Consider the following 18486-nt stretch of genomic DNA (forward strand, 5'->3'; position numbering starts at 1 on the left):
AATGAGCTCTGGTTGACCTTGAACTTGTGACAATTTTCCCACCTCGGTCTCCTGAAATCTGGTATTGCAGATGAGTGCCACCAAGCCAGACTCACAGTGACTATTTCTGAGAGAAAAAACTCAGAAGAATGCAAATGCATCTACAGTACTGAACAAAACATCTCTTTGATGAAGAAATCCCAATCTGAAGATTCGTGGAAACAGTGATTACTTAGTCTTCCATGGATGTACAATAAGAAATAAAGATCTAGACATATGAAAGAAGCTTTGGCTGGAATGTTGAAGCAGACTTTGCATCTTTCAATCTTTCACACAAACCTGGGAAATTTGTTGAACTTTAGGTACTAATGAGAGTTCTAACACTAGCTATGTAATATTATTTTGTAAGTTGTATAAAGTAATTAAAATGGAAATGATGATTCTGAATATTGTAAAAGACACAAGGGTCAGCTAGCCCAATTTAAAGAACAGAAGACTCATATAGTCAATTTGTAAATGCTAACAATTTAAAATATAATGAACACAAAGTCTGATTTCAATTCAAATGCCAATCCTTAGTCTAATCAGCTATAATGAAAGAATAAGTCTCATGCATAAAACAGGATGAGTTATGGTTTGAAAATTGTCCAGGCTGACCAGAAACCTCTAAGATACCTCAGATCAAAGTTCCCTATACCAGTTAATTTCTAGTCATTCTTAACTCTCTCTTTTGAGGAGACTAAACCTATGACTATTCCTTGTTTACACTAATCCACATTCTTCTACTAATATCATTTTAGAAGTATCAGTCAGTACTTACTAAGGAAAAAGATTTAATGAAAGATATACAAATATGTAAGAATTTTGCCAGTCTGCACATAGTTAGTTCAGGCCAGCTTGAACTACATAGGAAGACTGTCTCAAGAAAACAAACAAAATATAATTTATAGATTGGCTTACAAAGACAGGTGTGGAAGAGTCCAGAAGGTCATTCTTCACACTAGAGGGCCAAGGGATACAAGTAAGGTCCTGGAGCTGAGTGTAATATCCCCTCTGAGTCCGTATCAGCAGGCTGAAGAGTCTGCACTGGAAACCAAGAGGTGGCATCCAAGGTGAAAGCAAAGACTGGTGCCACTTTGAAGATAAGAAAATAAGCTAAGAAAATAAGACCAAGGTATTACAGGTATGGTTTGTGAACCAAGGTATTATACCACATATCACTTGACTACATATTTATACCACATATCACTGTATTATACCACATATCACTAGACCAGGAAAACATCAATATTTAAAATTCAGTATGAAATTTCTTTGCGTGTGCTTTGCTTTTGCACCTCTGTAAAGTGGAAAAGTTATAAGTTGAACCATAGGTGAGAGTCCATCTGTAACTAAATTATAACTGGAAGCCCCTGAATACATTAGTGTATAATTATAAATTATTATTATAAATTCATTTTATCATAATTAAATAAAATTAAACATTAAATGTTTTCACCATTTTAATATGATAAGTATGCTGTGAGTCGCCAAGAGGTACAGCATGCAGTGCTTCATCACTATGTGTCTATGTGGCATATGCTTCTCCCATGTAGCTTGCTGGCAATCTATTTTTCTTTCATTTCATATTTCAGGAAGCACTATTTTCACTACTACCTTGCATCCTACTACACTCACTGCATACTAAGTTATGAAAAAAAGAGGAAATTATGCCAGTGTCCTTGTTTATAACCGGAGAAGGTAAAAACAAAAATAGAGTAAAAATATGTATCTGGAATTAAATAAAATTTCTTTGGCTTTTCTGTTTTGGGTAAGTTTATCTTATTGAAAGAAAGGGTCTTCATTTACAGTGCTTAATGGACAATAAGAATTGTATAACATACCTGTTGTGATAATTAATCAATGAAACCATGAACTCAGTGAGGGTTTCGCTATGCAATGGCTTAAAGAAAGGCCCTTTCATTTCAGGTGAAGTGAAGGTTGTAGCCACACTGGTCAGGTGACTGGTAGAATCTCTCTTTTTGATAAATAGTTAAGAATTGCCCTCATATGGCAAAACATTTGAGTGAATATATATATATATATGTATATATATGTATATATGTATATCCCCATTGTTTATGTTGTGATTGCACTACATAAAAACAATTGCTTCTACAAAATTTTAAAATAGAGTATTTCCTCAGGAGGTAAATATATCTCTTACAATTTAGTTCAGTTTAGACTCTGCCTACATATGCTTTTCCTGTTCTTTGGATGAAAGGAAAAGGTACTTGAATTATTCTAAGTTAATAAGGTGTCCTATAAATTCTGACAGCCCTCAGGCTTGGAAAGATGTAGCAGGAACTAGAGAGAAAAAGACCAAGTTTAAATTACCGAATATGGACATGTGCTTTCCACTTATTCTTCAATATTTTAAAATAAAATTCCCAGAAGTCTTCTGGTTCATAGGTTTTAGTTCATACAACAACTGATAATTTCAGTCACAATAAATGATCCATATCTGTAAATGATAATTTTCAGAATATTCTAATAGTAAAATTGGGTAGAGCATTTTTTTAAATGCATGAAGATACTCTTCTGTTAAGTAGAAAATAAATGCTGCTATTTCTCCAGAAGATTATAATTTTCTGACTCTAACTTTTCCCAAGTATCATCTAGCAAAAACATTTACACATAGATGCAGGCTTAGGTGAATAAGATTAACTTCTCTGTGGAGCCCATAAATCTCCCTGGGCCAAACATTTCATTAAAAAAGAAACTAGACATATTTTTGAGAATCTTGAAGCTACAAAGTAGTTGATTAAATATATAATAAATTGTAGTACTCAGCAAAATATGCTTCTTTTAAAAGAAGGTTTGAAAAACACAGTGAGAAGGTCTGAAGAACACAGTAATTTCCATTTGTGTTCATTTTCTATAAGACCAAACTATATACCTTGTCCTAACATAGCCAGAAAACTATACACCTTGTTCTAACATAGCCATTTTTATTTTTTAAAAATGTTATGCACTCTCTTTTAAAAACTTCAGAAGCAATATTTCTAATGGCTAAGTTCATTTAAAAATTGCTTAACTGGCCAGGTGAGTAAGACTGCAGACAAGGTCCTCTAGTGATCACCTCTAGTGATACTGAATCATCACATGACCTTCACAAAAGCTAAGGAAAGCAAATGAGAGATTATACTCCTTCCTTTTACTATAACAAAATGAAAAGCCACACTAGAGAAGGCAGGAAAGAAATACTTGTCCATGTCAACCATACCCAGCCTCCAAACATCCCAGCCTGGGGAAAGACACCACCAGCCTGGGGTAGGGAGAGAATATTAAATTCAAGTCTTAGAACCATTATGAGACCCACCGTGGTGCAAGTCAGAACTAGACAAAGCCCTACAACCTCTACTGCCAGGCTGACAGCTGGGCCTAAGACCTGGTGCTGCCTCTGGGCAGCTGGAAAGGACACTGCCTCCACAACCCTTTTCCAATATTTGACAGCACAGTGGGTAATAAGACTCCACCTCTTGGAGCAGGGCATGAAAGTCAGTAATTGAATGGCTTTGTCTCACAGCCAAGTGCCTGGCTTCCCAAAATAAGATCAACTACCCAGTAAAAACTAGACACCCCCTAAACAGACCAGACCACCCTAACAGAGTCTCTGACCAGCTCTTGCCTCAGGAAAAGAACTACTGCCTGGAGAACACACTCAAGCTTTAACCACATCAGTTCCAGTTTCATTGAAGAGCTAGGCATACCTACTGTCCTCCCAACACTGTGAAGGCCCCCGGGCTTTGAGATTCAGGTGGTCAACCTAGCAAAGGTATCGTAGATGAAAAACTACCTCTACTACCCATCCTTCAACCTTGAGGAGCATAGCTCAGACCTCACATACAAAGTTCTAGAACTGCATACTACTAGACAGAAAAGTGTGTCCCAGTGGGTAGATATGTGTTTAGCTTTGCATCACCACCAGCTATGGCATGGACCCCTGTGTGCCTCTGAGAATTATGTCTTTGTGTCTGTAAGACTCAGAAATGACTCAGTTTGACATCACCAACACCATTCAACCTCTGGCAGCATAATGAACAGCAAAACCCCCATTTGCTGGGTGTAGAACTGAGCGAGAAGCAAACACTTCACTCTAGGACTTGGTCCTGATCCAATGAAACACTGACAAGAGCCTAATGGTCTTCCATCCCCAGGCCCACCTATGGCCAGAGCCTCTGGAACAGTTCTAGTGCCAGACAAGACATGTGGCACCATTCTGCTAGGTATCTATTATAATTCCTGGACCACAAATCCACATCAGAAATAGCCAGGCCAAAGTATTAGGCTTTAGTCCTAACCCAGAGTTGTGCTAGTCTTGGCTGGTTATTGATTGAGATTGTGAGACAGTGGTGTGGTACGGGTAAACTGAGGTGTAACATAGATTCCTGGAGCTAGTCCGTTCATTGTGACTCTGCCCACAACCAAGAGAACTCCAGCAATGTCTGATGAAGGACCAATAACTACTGGGGAGGTATTTTGGGCTACTTTGCCCCCAGAAAGAAGCTTGGAGAAGGTCTCTAAGGGTGGGAGACAAAAGAAACAAATAATACATAGGGTTTCTTTATTTTGTTTGACAGTCAACTTCTCAGCAGAGACAATTTAGGCCAGGAAAGTATGGTATGAGATTTTAGCAATTCAAGTCAATCAATCAATCAAATAAACAAAACTCACAGTAACAAGAGCACTATAGCCAGAAAAGCTATTCTTTAGAAATGAAGAAAGGATAAGGACTTGAAGGAAGGACTTTCCTAGACACAAAATATATCTCCATCAGACTTATTTATGCTACAAAAAATACTAAAGTTTTTCATATTTAAAAACAGGGATAATAATGAGAAAAGAGAAAAAGAAAAATATAAAACCTATGCATAAAACTAATTATAAAAGCAAATTCAGAATGCCTTAATATTGTAAGCATGATGAATAAACCATATATACCTTTAATATGAAGACTAAAAAACAAAACAGTTCAAGTAAATATAATCAATTAACTGTTAATATGTTAAGCAATAAATAATATGGAAAGATTTAAAAAGAGATGCCCAAAATTCAAAATATGGAAAGAAATGGAACTCAACTGGAGAGTTTTCATGTATTTTCTCATGTTCTTTATTCCTCTTATTCTTATGATCATGTTAAGTTTTTATCATTTCAAAAGAGCTTATTATAATCTTAAGGTATTTATTTAAGCCTCCTGGTTACCATAAAACACAAAGATAACTAAAAAAAGTAGTAAAAATGGAATCAAAACCCACTACTAGGTTAATTCATTTGGCCACCAAGAAAGGTGATAAGACAAAGCAAGAAGGAAAGCGAAAGAGATGAAAAATACAAAAGTACTACAAAACTAGATACCAAGTTATAGAAAGGCTGTAATTAAGACCTTACCTATCCAAAATTACCTTGAATGTAAATGGATTAAGTTCTTCAATGAAAAGCATAGAGTGAATAAATGGACAAAAAACAAGACCTAATTACATGTTATTTAAACTTACTTCAGTTCCAAGAACACATGTAGACTGAAATTGAAGACATAGAATAAGATATTCCACACAAATAGAAGCCAGAAGAAAGCATGAGTGTCTATGCTAATACTATACAGAGTTTAAATCAAAATCAGTAAAAGAAAAGAAAGAAATGAAGTCCTTATCTAATGATAAAAGGGTAAATTCAGCAAAGAGATATAATAATCCTAAATATATATGCATCTAATATCTGAGAAACTAGACCTAAAAGCAAGAATCAACAGGCCTAGAGTCACTATGGTATAGAGAGTGAGATAGACAGAGACAGACAGAGAGAGAAAGAGAGCGAGAGCGGGAGGGAGACAGAGAGAAAGAGAGAGAGAGAGAGAGAGAGAGAGAGAGAGAGAGAGAGAGCGAGCAGTATAACAATAGTTGCAGACTGTAAGACCCTACTTTCAACAATGGACACACTTTCCAGAGAGAAAATTGGAATGTCAGAGTTGAATCAAACCGCAGAACAAATGAACCTAACACACATCCTCAGAACCTTTTATCCAACAGGTGCTAATATACAATTTTCTTACTAACACATGGAAAATCCTCAGAGCTACATCACATGATCGACCATAAATCAATCTCAACAAATTTTTACTACTGAAGTCACAGTGTCATTTTCCACCAAAATACAATAAAATGGAAGTAATGACGGAAACAATAAACATTTTACAAATATGTGGAAACTGAACCACTTACTTTTGAAGAACCAGTGGCTGAAGAACAACAAAAAGAAAGAGTCTCAATCACTTTTCTTATTGGTGACCCCCAAAGTTAAGGGAGGAAAGGTTTACTTGTGTCCCAGTTTGTAGAGCTTTCAGTTTACAGGTCGCTTTCTCTAAGGCAGGGCCGCATGGCAGAGGGACACTGCAGATGAGAAACAGTTTATGGCAGGCAGAAAGTAGCACAGAGTCAGTATGGAAGCAGCAGCTTGCCTCCCCTTAATCCCTTCGAGACTACCCACAGTTCGGGTGGTGCCATCCATACCCAGGGAAGACCCCCCTTATTCATACCCAGAACCATCCCAAAACATCAGTGGACCAATCTAGTAATCACACACCCCTTGTCTCAGCATTAGACCCTTAACCCCACCATCATATACCCTAGATCCAGCCACCTCTGAAGAGCCCTACCTATGTCCACATGAGGCTCATGGGGGACAGGTGGGCATCTGGACACAAACCATAACAAATAGATGAAAACATTTCTAGAAACAAATGAAAAGAGACACAGGTTAACATATGGGATACAGCAAAGGCAGTATTAAGGGTAAAGTTTATAGTGTTGATTTCTCACATCAAGTAAGTAGAAATATCTCAGATGTACCTCTCACTGTATCTCAAGACACAAGAAAAAATAAACCCATACTTGATAGGAGGAAAGAAATAACAAAGAACAAGACAGAAATAAGTAAAACAATAAGCATTAAAAACTAAAAAGATCAATGAATTTAAAATCTGTTTTTGATAAGTTAAAATAGACAAACTCTTAGCTAGACTAACAAAAGAATACTCAAATAAAATAAACATGAAAATGGAGACATTAAGCCTGACATCTCAAAAATACAAAAGACAGAGATTGTTATGAACAAGTTCATGTCAACAAATCTGAAAATCTAAAAGAAATGAATTCCTAGACACATAAACCAGAGCAAGAATATATCACGAAAATATAATGAAAGCTGGCCTGACCAATGATAAGTAATGGGATTGAATCAGTAATAAAACATCCTCTCACCAAATAAAAACCCAGGACCAGATGGCTTCCCTACTAAATTCAACCAAATATTTCAAATTTCAACCAAATTATCCTTAGGTGTAAAAGACAGAACAAAAAAGGAATTATTCCAAACACATTGTGTGAAATCATTAATGTCTAGACACCAAAATCAGATTAAAATGCAAAAATAAACAAAATACATACCAACTTCCTTAATAAACTTAGAGAATACATCTTCAACAAAATACTAGCAAACCAACTCCAACAGCACATACAAAGACTTCACCATGATCAAGTGGTATCCATTCAAAAAAGAAACGCAGGAATGGCTCAATATATGCAAATCAATAAACATGATTACAGTATCAACAAAACCAAAACAGGAAAATGTATTTAGTTATCACAAATACGAAATTGAAGAAAGTTTAGCATTGACACTGTTATTTAAAAGCTCTGAAGCTTTTTCTAAAATAGCCACACATATATAGATAATCTTGTTCCTTATTGTAATGTCATTCCCATTTTATACTTACAGGGATACATATAGTTGGAACTAATTTAGATTAATTTCTTCACCCATTATAATAAAAAGTTAAACTTGAATATGTGACTAAATATTTATTTTTTCACTTTTCCTCAATATCTCTAAAACTTCTACCTAATACCAATGGGTAACCACTTACCTCAATTTATTTCTATCTGATTAGGAGCAAAATAAAAATACCAAATTTGATTTTAATAAAATAGAACAAAATCATCACATTTCTAAGGAAATTTGGGATAGCATAGTAACCTGGCAGAGTTGCTAGGCAAGGGAGAAACAATGGAGGTAGAGAGACAGGGCAATTATGTACCATGTTGTTTGGCCTGGGTCACATGTAAGGAGCTCAGACCTCTAGAAAATGATGTACACCTGACAAGGAGCCAAAACAATGGCAGGAGACAGTCTGAATTTCAATGTGATTACAGCAAAAACTGTTATCTATGACTCAACTCTTTTGAAGAGGTTTTATCTTCAAGTCAACATCAAAGATGCTATGATGATTCCATTGCCACAAGCCCTATCTTTCATATCTTACCTGTCTCTGAGAATGACAATGAATAAACTTGGGAATTCAGAGAAATCATATTTGGGGAAGTAGATTCACCCAAGCTGGCCATGCAATTTGGAAATAGAAGCAAATATCCCTATGGTCAATTTCAGATGTTATTTCAGTCCTTGAATGACTCTCTCCCAGAGAGCTCATCATGCAATCCTATTCTGAGACCCTGCAAGGTACTGTAATCAGTGTATAGCCATCCTCCTCACTATGTATGGGGGGATTTGTTTCAGGAATCTAGCTACCAAAATCTGCAGATGCTCAAGACCCTTATATAAAATGGTACAATGTTTGCATACAACATACACATGCCCTTTTATATATTCAAAATCACTTGTAGTACCTAGTACAACATAAATGCTATGCAAGTATTTCATATATATGTATAATTTATTGTACATTAGCAAAAATTCATCCCTTTGTTCAGTACACACACAATATTCTTGAAATATTTTTTATTCACTGTCGATTGAACCCATGGATACACACCCACAGAGACAGAAGGCTGAGTTTACTTGTAAGAAACATATTATTTGTTCTGGATGATTATGGTAGTATCATAAGACAGGATTAGCAGGCCAGAGAGCACTTTCACGCACCTGTACACACGCTTGCATTTCTTTTTCTTAACTTCCTCCACTTAAAGGAATGAGGACACCAGGAATGCTACTCTGTTTTATTCACTGTCAATTTCTAAACAGTGAGGGGAGGTATAATGGAGAGTCATATATAAATTGGGTGAAACAAACGACATAAATTGAAGAATAATGACATTAGGTCAACATAATTATTATGCAAATTTTCCTCTGCTCTCAAACTCCACTATTTAATCGCTATCCAACATTGAATGTCAGAGTGTTATTAGTGAAGTAATCACAGCTATGCATTTCTTCCTTCAGCTATGCATTTTTCCTTAGTAAAACCATCTTAGCGCTATAAGATTTATATTTCCATTTTATGTACTTTAAATTTTCCCAAATAATATAATAAGAAAGCATTCATAATATTGAATACTTTTGTGCATTTAACATTTGCATTTCTTAGAAAAGATTTTCACTAATAATTCAAAATTCTAGAGGCTATTGAACATGTCAAATGTTGTAAGTTTGGGGTTTACAAGAGAAACAATGCAGGACATATAATTTATGTAATTATTTTAAAACAGTCACCCAAGGAGTAACATACAAAGAGAGCGTAGGACATCTTTCCACACACTAAATACCCAAAGAATCCAGCTGAGGACCTGGATCCCATGGCAATGTCCTGCATGAGTCCAGCTGAAGACCCAGACCCCATAACGTTTACCTTCTACAAGCCCAACTGGAGGCCAAGAGCCCACGACAATGTCTCATTCAGGCCTGTTTCAAGGATCTGTGCTGGGAAGACCCAAATGTCAGTGGTGAAAGCTGGAAAATCTATGCCAGTGAGATGAAGGATCTGTGCTAGCAGGCTGAGGGATCTGCACTGGAGCCAGGAAGCAAAGCTCAAAGTATGAACCAGAGCTCCCCTGAAAAGTGCCACAGCCATCCTAAGCAACAATGAGGTGCTGAGCTCCTCTGATGATAACAGCCAAGTCCACATCAGGAAGGCCAGCATGACAAGCTCCTCCAGATGAACCAAGAGCAGTCCCAAAAGAACTACAACCCCCAACAGCTTCCTAACAGCTTCTCATCTTCCTTTCCATTTGTGCCTCTTATGCTGCTGGCAACAATCCTCAGGTGGACCTTGCACACCCAGCACCATGCTGACTCAGTTCAGCTGGGTGTTACAAGTTGACCACCAGTTGTCAATCCACCGCATCAAATATCTTTGGGAATTTTTAAACACAAAATTTTGCTGCTTCTAAAGATCCCATGTGTTCTCTGTCAACTGATTATTTACTAATTATATAATCTTTTGTCTTTTGGCTGCTAGGGAGTTCAAAGGCAAATTTGAACTCTCTTACAGTTAGAAATGTCACTCTCATCAGTTTCCATAAAGTTATACAGGACTAACTACTACTTAGGACACATTTATCTTTTGTCAGGCATATTGCTAATAAGCTGGGTAAAATTCCCTTATAAAATTACCTTTTAACCTGAATGAATGGTTTCATACTGAATAAAGGTAAGATTATTTTATCATAGATGAGGTAGAGAGGTCAAATATAGCTAGTGAACAGAGAGCTATAACTCAAACTCACATCTGGGTAGTTTCCCACACCTTGTTCTTGGCAACATGTTCCTTTTCCCAAACCCCATTCTTTCCTCTTTACCTTATACTTATAGTTTGAATTTCCCAGTCCTATTTATATTTCTTTTTAATGCCAATTTTATTTAAACTATTGTTTAAACTGCCTCCAGTGCTCTGTAAGATGAAGCAGGAAATAAATGTACAATGCTAAAGCAGCACTATGAAAATTAAAGCATCTATGAACGAAAATGCCTAATGGACAGATAATAATTCCATGCACCTACTGCAATATAAGCCTTCCTTTCTGTTATGGATAGAATTGTAACACCTGCCTCCACCCCAAAAGTACATGTTAAAGTTGTAACTGCAGTTATCTCATAATGTGACCTCATTTGGAAACAAGGTTACTGCAGATGTAATTAGTCAACATGAGGTCATCCTGGAATATGCTGAGCCCCTAATCCAATATGACTCATATCATAAGTGAAGAGACACATTCTTGTAGAGAGAAAGATGATGTGAAACACAGTGGGCAAATGGTTCCTGTTAAAATAGGCAGAGATTGAAGTGACGAATTTTAAGTCAAGGGATGCCAAGGATTACAGCAACACCAAAAGCTTGAGGCATGAAACAGATTCTCCACTATAAGTGAGACTTCAGAGGGAACATAATTCTGCGACACATTGATTTTTTTTTTTTTTTTTTTACTGTTAGACTCTAGAACTGGGTAAAAATGAAATCATGGTCTTTTTAGCCACCTAGTTTGCAGTACTTCATTATGGTGGCCCTAGGAGATCAATATACCTTCCAAAATTGCTGCTTGAAGGCAGGTAAATTCCTAACAAAAATAAATATAGTGTGTTAGTAAGCTTTTCCATCCCTGAGACACAATGTCAGACATCCATGACTCTAAAGGAGGAAAGCCTTAATTTAGTTCATAATTTCAGGGGATTCAGTACATGGCAGCAAGTCAGTTCCAAGGCAGAAACCTCAGGGTGAAACAGCACAGCAAAGCAAAGCTGCTCATCTCATCAAGGCCAGGAAACAGCAGAGGAATAATGTCAGAGAAGAGTGGGTGAGGGGACCACACACAGTACCACCTCCGTGACCCACCCACACACACCAAGCAATGTGCTTCAGTAATATACTGGGTCTTTCTTATTGCAAAGCAGTTGATGTATCAAGATTAATGGTCATAGTCCCCCCTTTGTCAACTTCACACACAAACATAAGTCCTTAAACTATACTTAATCTCCAGATACAGACAAGAACAAATGCAGATTGTACTGGTAATGCAGTAATCCCACACATAACTGGTGATGGAATAATACCTTCCCTAAAGTCTCAATAGTTCAAGCATTTTTCAAAAGTCCAAGTCCAAATCTCTTCTGAGATGCAAGACAAACTCTTAGCTAAATCTCTGTAGAAACATAAACAAACAAAAAATTTCCATAATTGTAGAGAGCGCTGGTAGAGGATAAACTTTAAACTTTCGAAAGGGAGGAATAGGATGATAGGAAAGAATTGGAGCAGAGCAAAGCTGAAACCAATCATGGCAAACATTAAGTCCTATAGGTCCACTTCTGACACCTGAGACACACGGAGGTGAGATGTGAGCTCCAGAGGGCTTAGGTAACTCTAGTCCTGTGGCCTTGCTGGTGGCAACCCATATGGCTTCTCCTTGGGGCTGGTTCTACTCCTGGGCTGGAGCTTCTCTTAGGATACATTCCACATTCATAATATCTCCGACTTCCATATCTATCCACACACCTTTAGCTTCATTTCTGTGACTTCACACACTTATATATGCTTATATATAATTCTTAGCATTTCAGAGAAAACTTGCCTGACCTTCCAGGTCTTCCTTTAAAGTCTAGGTGGAAGCCTCCCTAACCTCAGAATTCTTGCATTCTGCATCCCAGTGAGATCAGCATCGTGTGGACATTTCCAAGATCAGCTGCTAGCTCAGGCTCCCTTGGACCATGGCTACAACTTCCTCTTAATGTCTTGACATAAGAACATAGTGAAATGAATCCTGAAAAGCAGTTCTCTAGAGAGCTATTCTTAAGCAGGCATCCCAGAGACTGTCTGTGGTTTGTTTGTTTGTTTGTTTGTTTGTTTGTTTGTTTTGAGACAGGATCTAGCTATGTAGTCCAGGCTGCCCTTGAACTCACAATGTAGCCCAGGTTGTCCTTGAACTTGCAGTGATCCTCCTGCCTCAGCCTCTCAAGTGCTGGGAAAACAGTTGTGTGTCACCATGCCCAGCAAATTTCTTTTCAAATAAAAGGTTTGCACCTTTGCTTGCAGTTTTGAGCTTGTGAGTGTTGGAGTCTTGATTCCTGAGGTGCTCTTAAGTCATCTTCCTTCTTTTCCCTGTAAGAAGTATTCACTTTCTTTTCAGTGATACTAATGGGTTTAGCAGCCACATCTCCTTTATCCTCAAGTTTTCATATGGTTCCATCTGGACCAAAATTTAAGATTTTCAAATTTTTCTGCTCTGGTTTTTAACACAAATTCTTATTATAAATCTTGCTAAGCAGATAACAGTACTCATACCACATCCTGAATGTTGGACTCTTGTGAAATTTCCTCCACCAGATTAACAAATCTATCTCAGTCTCCTGCAAAGTCTCAGCACATGGTAGAAAATGTAGACAAATTTCCAGTCAAAGTGTAACACACAGGACCTCTGATTCAATTGTCCTTCAAGTCTTGTTTCTAACTGAGACATCCTGAGTCTAGCTTTTACTGGCTGCTTTCATATAAGCATTCTGGTCTTTTGAGCTCTGACTAGGAATAACTATTAGGCCCTTCTTGCTGCAATCTAGGCCTTATTTGGCCCTTTCTAAACTTTTCCTACAAATCAGTACCAAAATATTGTAAACCACATGGTCAGGAATAGTCACAGCAAAGACTCTACTTCTGGTACAAGCTTGCTGTATTACTCAGCTTTCCTGTCCCGGAGAGATAACATCCAATACTGCTTTAGTTCACAATTTCAGGATATTCAGGACATGGTCAGCAGGTTTCAAGGCAAAAGGCATATCACATAAGGGCATGATGGGTCAAAGGTGTTTATCCACGGCAGGCAGGAGGCAGATCAGAGTAGCAAACCAGGAAGGAGTAGCAAGGAGCCACACATAGGACCAAAGCCATGTGCACATTACAACCCCAGGCATGCCCAAGGGTTGCTTTAATAGTCTCCTTGGCATTTCTTAATCTAAAGAAGATAATGTATGAGAATAATGGTCATACCTAGCTAAAATCATTTTGATAGCAAGGAGAAAAATGAGAAGTACTGCTTGTATGTAATTCTTAGCAGGTTTGGCTGATGCTTAGAGATATGGAGTGATTCAGACGTACATATAAACATTTAGAATTAAGCCACAGAAGCTGAGAAAAGTTAAGCGGCTCTGGTACTAATTTTTATTCAGACTGGTCAGCAATAACAGCACAGTACTCACGAGCATCATCTTAGGTCATTATAGAAGATGACTATTTGTAGCTTACTGGGTTTTTAAATTTCCTTTTTCATTTCTATCAGTGCATACTTGTACTACACCATCACATTCCTCGTGAGGAGCCGGTACACGTATGCAGCACACACATTCATTCTCTTTCCTTCCACTCCTCTTCTCCATCCCCACCTTCGCTCCAAATTTTTGTCCCCTTCCCGATTGCAGAAGATCTTTCTCCCTGTTTCCTGTTATCCATCTTTAACTTTTCTCTTCAAATTATTTATATTTTGGGCTTCTCATATGAGAGAAATCATGCAATATTTAACCTTGTGCATGATTTATTTCACTTAATATTGTCTCAAGGTGCCTACAATTCCCTACAGATCATTCAAATTTATCCCGCTTTACAGCAAAGTACTAATCAGTTACATATAAAAACACGTTTTCTTTGTCCATTCATCTGCTGCTGCACATACAGGCCCCTTCCAAGACTTGGCTGTCATGAGTTGTGCCATATAAATATGGGCTTCCATGTACCAGTGTAATATGGGGTCTTTAATTCTTTGGCATCTAGGATGGAAAACCTGGATCAAGTAGAATTCCTAGTTTTAGTTTTTGAGGACTTCTCATACTAATTATATAGTGATTGAACTAATTTACCTTCCCACATTTTAGACATGTTTCTTTTTCTCAATAGGCTTTTCAGAATTTGTTATTTAATTTCTTGACAGTAGCTATCCTTTCTGGAATAAGATGAAATCCCAGTGCTGTTATAATTCTCATTTTGCTACTGACTAGAGATGTTGAATATTTTATGTATTTATTACACCTGATCTTAGCCAAAGGTCAAAAACTGATTTTATGTATTTATTCACCACTTCACATTCTTCTGACAAGGGTCTACTTATTTCAGTTGCTGATTTATTGATAGGGTCTTTCATTCTAGAACATCCAAACTTTTTTTAGCTCTTTATATTTTCTTATTGAACTTGTTAGTGTTCTGTCTGAGGAGCAGAGGGCAAGCGTTGTTCTCACCATGTAGCTTATGTCTTCACTCTGTCAGTTGCTTTCCTTGCTGTGCAGCGTCTTTTAAATTTGATAGAACTCTACTTCCTGAGTCTTAGTGTTTATTACTTATTCAATTGGGGTTCTGCTGAGAAAGTTCTTCCATATGTTCAGGTATCGAGACTTTAACTATTCAGTATTCCATCAGATTAAGTGTTTCTATGGTAATGTTTAGATCTTTGATCCATTTTTATTTTATTTTAGTACATGGTTTAAAGATATGGGTCAAGAGTCCATCATTTGAATGTATAGAGTCTGTTTTCTAAGTTTGTTGAACAGGTTATCTTTCCTTTAGCATATATTTACGGCCCCTTCATCAAAGATCAGATAGCTGAATGTTCTTAGAGTTTTTTAATATTCTATATTATGTTCCATTAATCTACATGTCTGTTTTTGTGTATCATGCTGTTTTTTACCCCTACAGCTTTTAAGAGTTTGAAATTGGGGAATGTGATGCCTCTTGCTTTCTTTTGCTGCTTGGAATTGCTTCTATTAATCTGGACCTCTATGGTTCTATGTGAATTTTAGGATCATGTTCTCTAGTTCTATCAGTAATGCTCTTGATATTTATTAGGATTGCATTAAAAATATATATGTGTGTGTTTTGGTATTGTGGCCATTTTTTCAATATTGTTTTCTGCCTTTCTAGGAATAGGTGATACTTTATTTTTCTACTTTTTAATGTCCTCTTCCATCTCCTTTCTCAGAGTACTATAGTTTTCATTACAGAAGTTTTTCACTTCCTTTGTTAGACTAATTACTAAGTATTTAACTTTTCTTGATGTTATTGTGAATGATATTGTTTTCCTAATTTCTTTCTTGGTGGGATCATTATTGGTGTCCAAACACTACTGACTTTTGTATTAATTTTATACCGTGAGCATTATGGTTTGTGTCTAGACTACCCTCAAAGCCTCATGTGGTCATAGGTGTGGCTTTTCAGAAGCAGATGCATCTAGATTGAGTGATGCTTGGATCAAGGGTGTGTGACAACAACATTAGTCCACTGATTGGCTTGGCATAGCTCTAGGTAGGATTAAAGTTTGCCCATCCTGGGTGTGAGTGCTACCAATCCTAAAAGCATGTGGTCTGGATAAAATATAAGGGAGAAAAAGAGGGCTTCCCTGGCCATTGCATGCCACTGTTTCACTACTTCACTGCTTTGCTGCCTTCAACCCTCCAGGAACTATTTTTCCTCCATGACACCCCTCTGCCACAACATCCTGCCTTGGAGCCAGCCAACTATGGACTGAAACCTCTCCATACTGTAAGCTGAAATAAACTTTTCTTCCTTTAATTTAAAGTGCTAGGTATTCTGTCTCAACAATGAGAAAAGTAAACAAGACACTGAGTTTTGTTTTGATTTTGTATCCTGCTACCTTGCTGAATTTATTAGTTTTAAGTATCTCTTGTTGGAATTGTTTGGGTCCTCTGTGCAAAGGATCATGTCATCTACAAATAATGACAATTTGAATTCTTGCTTTTCTGTTTATATCACTGTTATTTCTTTCTCTTAAATTGTTTCTATGACTAAAGTTTTGAGTACTATATTGAATAGGAGTGGTAATAGTGGGTATCTTTTCCTTGTTCATATTTTAGAGGAAATTCATTTTTTTTCTCATTTAATATAATGTTGGTAGTAGGTTTGTCATAAATTTCTTGTCAAATTAAGGCAATGTCCTTCTGAACATAGTTTCTTTAAGACTTTTATCATGAATAAATGTTGAATTTTGTCAAACATTTTATGTACCTATTGAGATGATCACGTGATTTTGTCTTTGCCTCTATTTATGTGATATATTTCATTTATTCATCAGCATATATTGAACCATTCTTATATCCCTACTTGGTCATGATGTATGGCACTTTGATGATTTACTGCATTCTGGCTGTGAGTTTCTTTTTAAGGACTTTTGCACGTGTATTCATTAGTGAGATTGCCCTAAAGTTTTCTTCTGTTGGTTGAGTTCCTGTCTAGTCTTAGAATCAAGGTGATAATAACTTCCCAGATTAGATTGACAGTTACCCTTCCCTTTCAGCTGTATTAGCATTTGAAGAACACTGGCATTAGCTCTCCCCCAAATTCTGGGAGAATTTAGCAGTGACTTTATTGGTTCTTAGGCTTTTCTTAATTGGCAAGTTTTTCTTTTTACTACTGGCCCAATTTCATTGCCTTATTAGATTATTTTGGTATTTTATATTTTTTGTCTTAGTTCTGTTAATTCATTGGTATCCAGGCATCAGTACATTTCTTCTGGATTTTCCATTGTATTGGAGTACACGTTTTCAAAATAGTTGTAAAAATTCTGGGTTTCAGGGATATCTGTTGTGATTTCATCTTTTTCATTTCTAATTGCTTTGACATAGATCATTTTTTCTTTTGGTAAGGTTTGTTAAGGGTTTATTCTTTTGAAGAATACGTCTTTTGATTTATATATTTTGGTACCTTGTGTGAGCATGCTCATTTCATCCTTGGAATTGTCTGATTTCTTCTGTGACTCATTAGTAATCCAAGAAAGCATTGTTTAATCCCCATATATTTTCATAATCTGGTTTACTGGGTTTTAAAGAAATTTTTGACATTGCCCGATTCAGCAACAATGGTATGGGGAATTATGATGAGTTTCCTGAGTTTATCACCTTCCAACATTTCACCGGACCTTATTTTCCCATCATAGACGGTGAGTCACAGTGATCACACTGGCTTTCTCAGCAGTTATCTTCATTCAATCTGCTGCAAGGCATAGAGTTCCACTTCACAGCTGTGCCTTCTTAAATGTCTTTGAGTGCATGTGTATGAAGTGGTTCAAAAGAATTAGAACAATTAGAAGCCTCCATACTTTTTCCAAGTCGTTTTATTTACCTTAAAAAATATTTATTCTTCTGATATAGAGTTTAGTTTCTGATCATGAACAATCTCCAGTACCACTGCCAAGACATACTGCTACCCAAATACTGTGTTTTCATGCTACTTCTTGGCCAAACTTCCTGTCCCAACAGAAATTCCTGGCAACCACTGATCAGTTCTGCGTCCTCAGTTTTTCACTTTTGGGGAGGTGATAAGAATGAAAGCCTAGAGTATATGGCCTTTTCAGAGAGGCTTCTTTCCCTGCACATGATGCAATTTTTTTTGTTTTGTTTTAAGAAAAACAAAAAAACAAAATTTCAAAACAAAATAATGGGAGAATAACAATAGTTAATATGTTGCATATTGTCTCCAAAGTAATTATTCAGAGTACCAGATAATGGGCATAAAAAATTCTTCCAAATGATATTAACACAAAACTTTCTTTTCAGTGAACAAGACAAACTAGTAGCATAATTTCTTTGCATTTTTTTCCTTTTCCCTTCCTTCCTTTCTCTTCTCCCCTGTCCTAGTTCTTTTTTCCTTTTGAAAAATTTCTTCCCATTTCACAATACCTATTGTAC

Source organism: Chinchilla lanigera, unplaced genomic scaffold (genome assembly GCF_000276665.1).
Source record: "Chinchilla lanigera isolate Chin_1 unplaced genomic scaffold, ChiLan1.0 scaffold00007, whole genome shotgun sequence".
Lineage (NCBI taxonomy): Eukaryota > Metazoa > Chordata > Mammalia > Rodentia > Chinchillidae > Chinchilla > Chinchilla lanigera.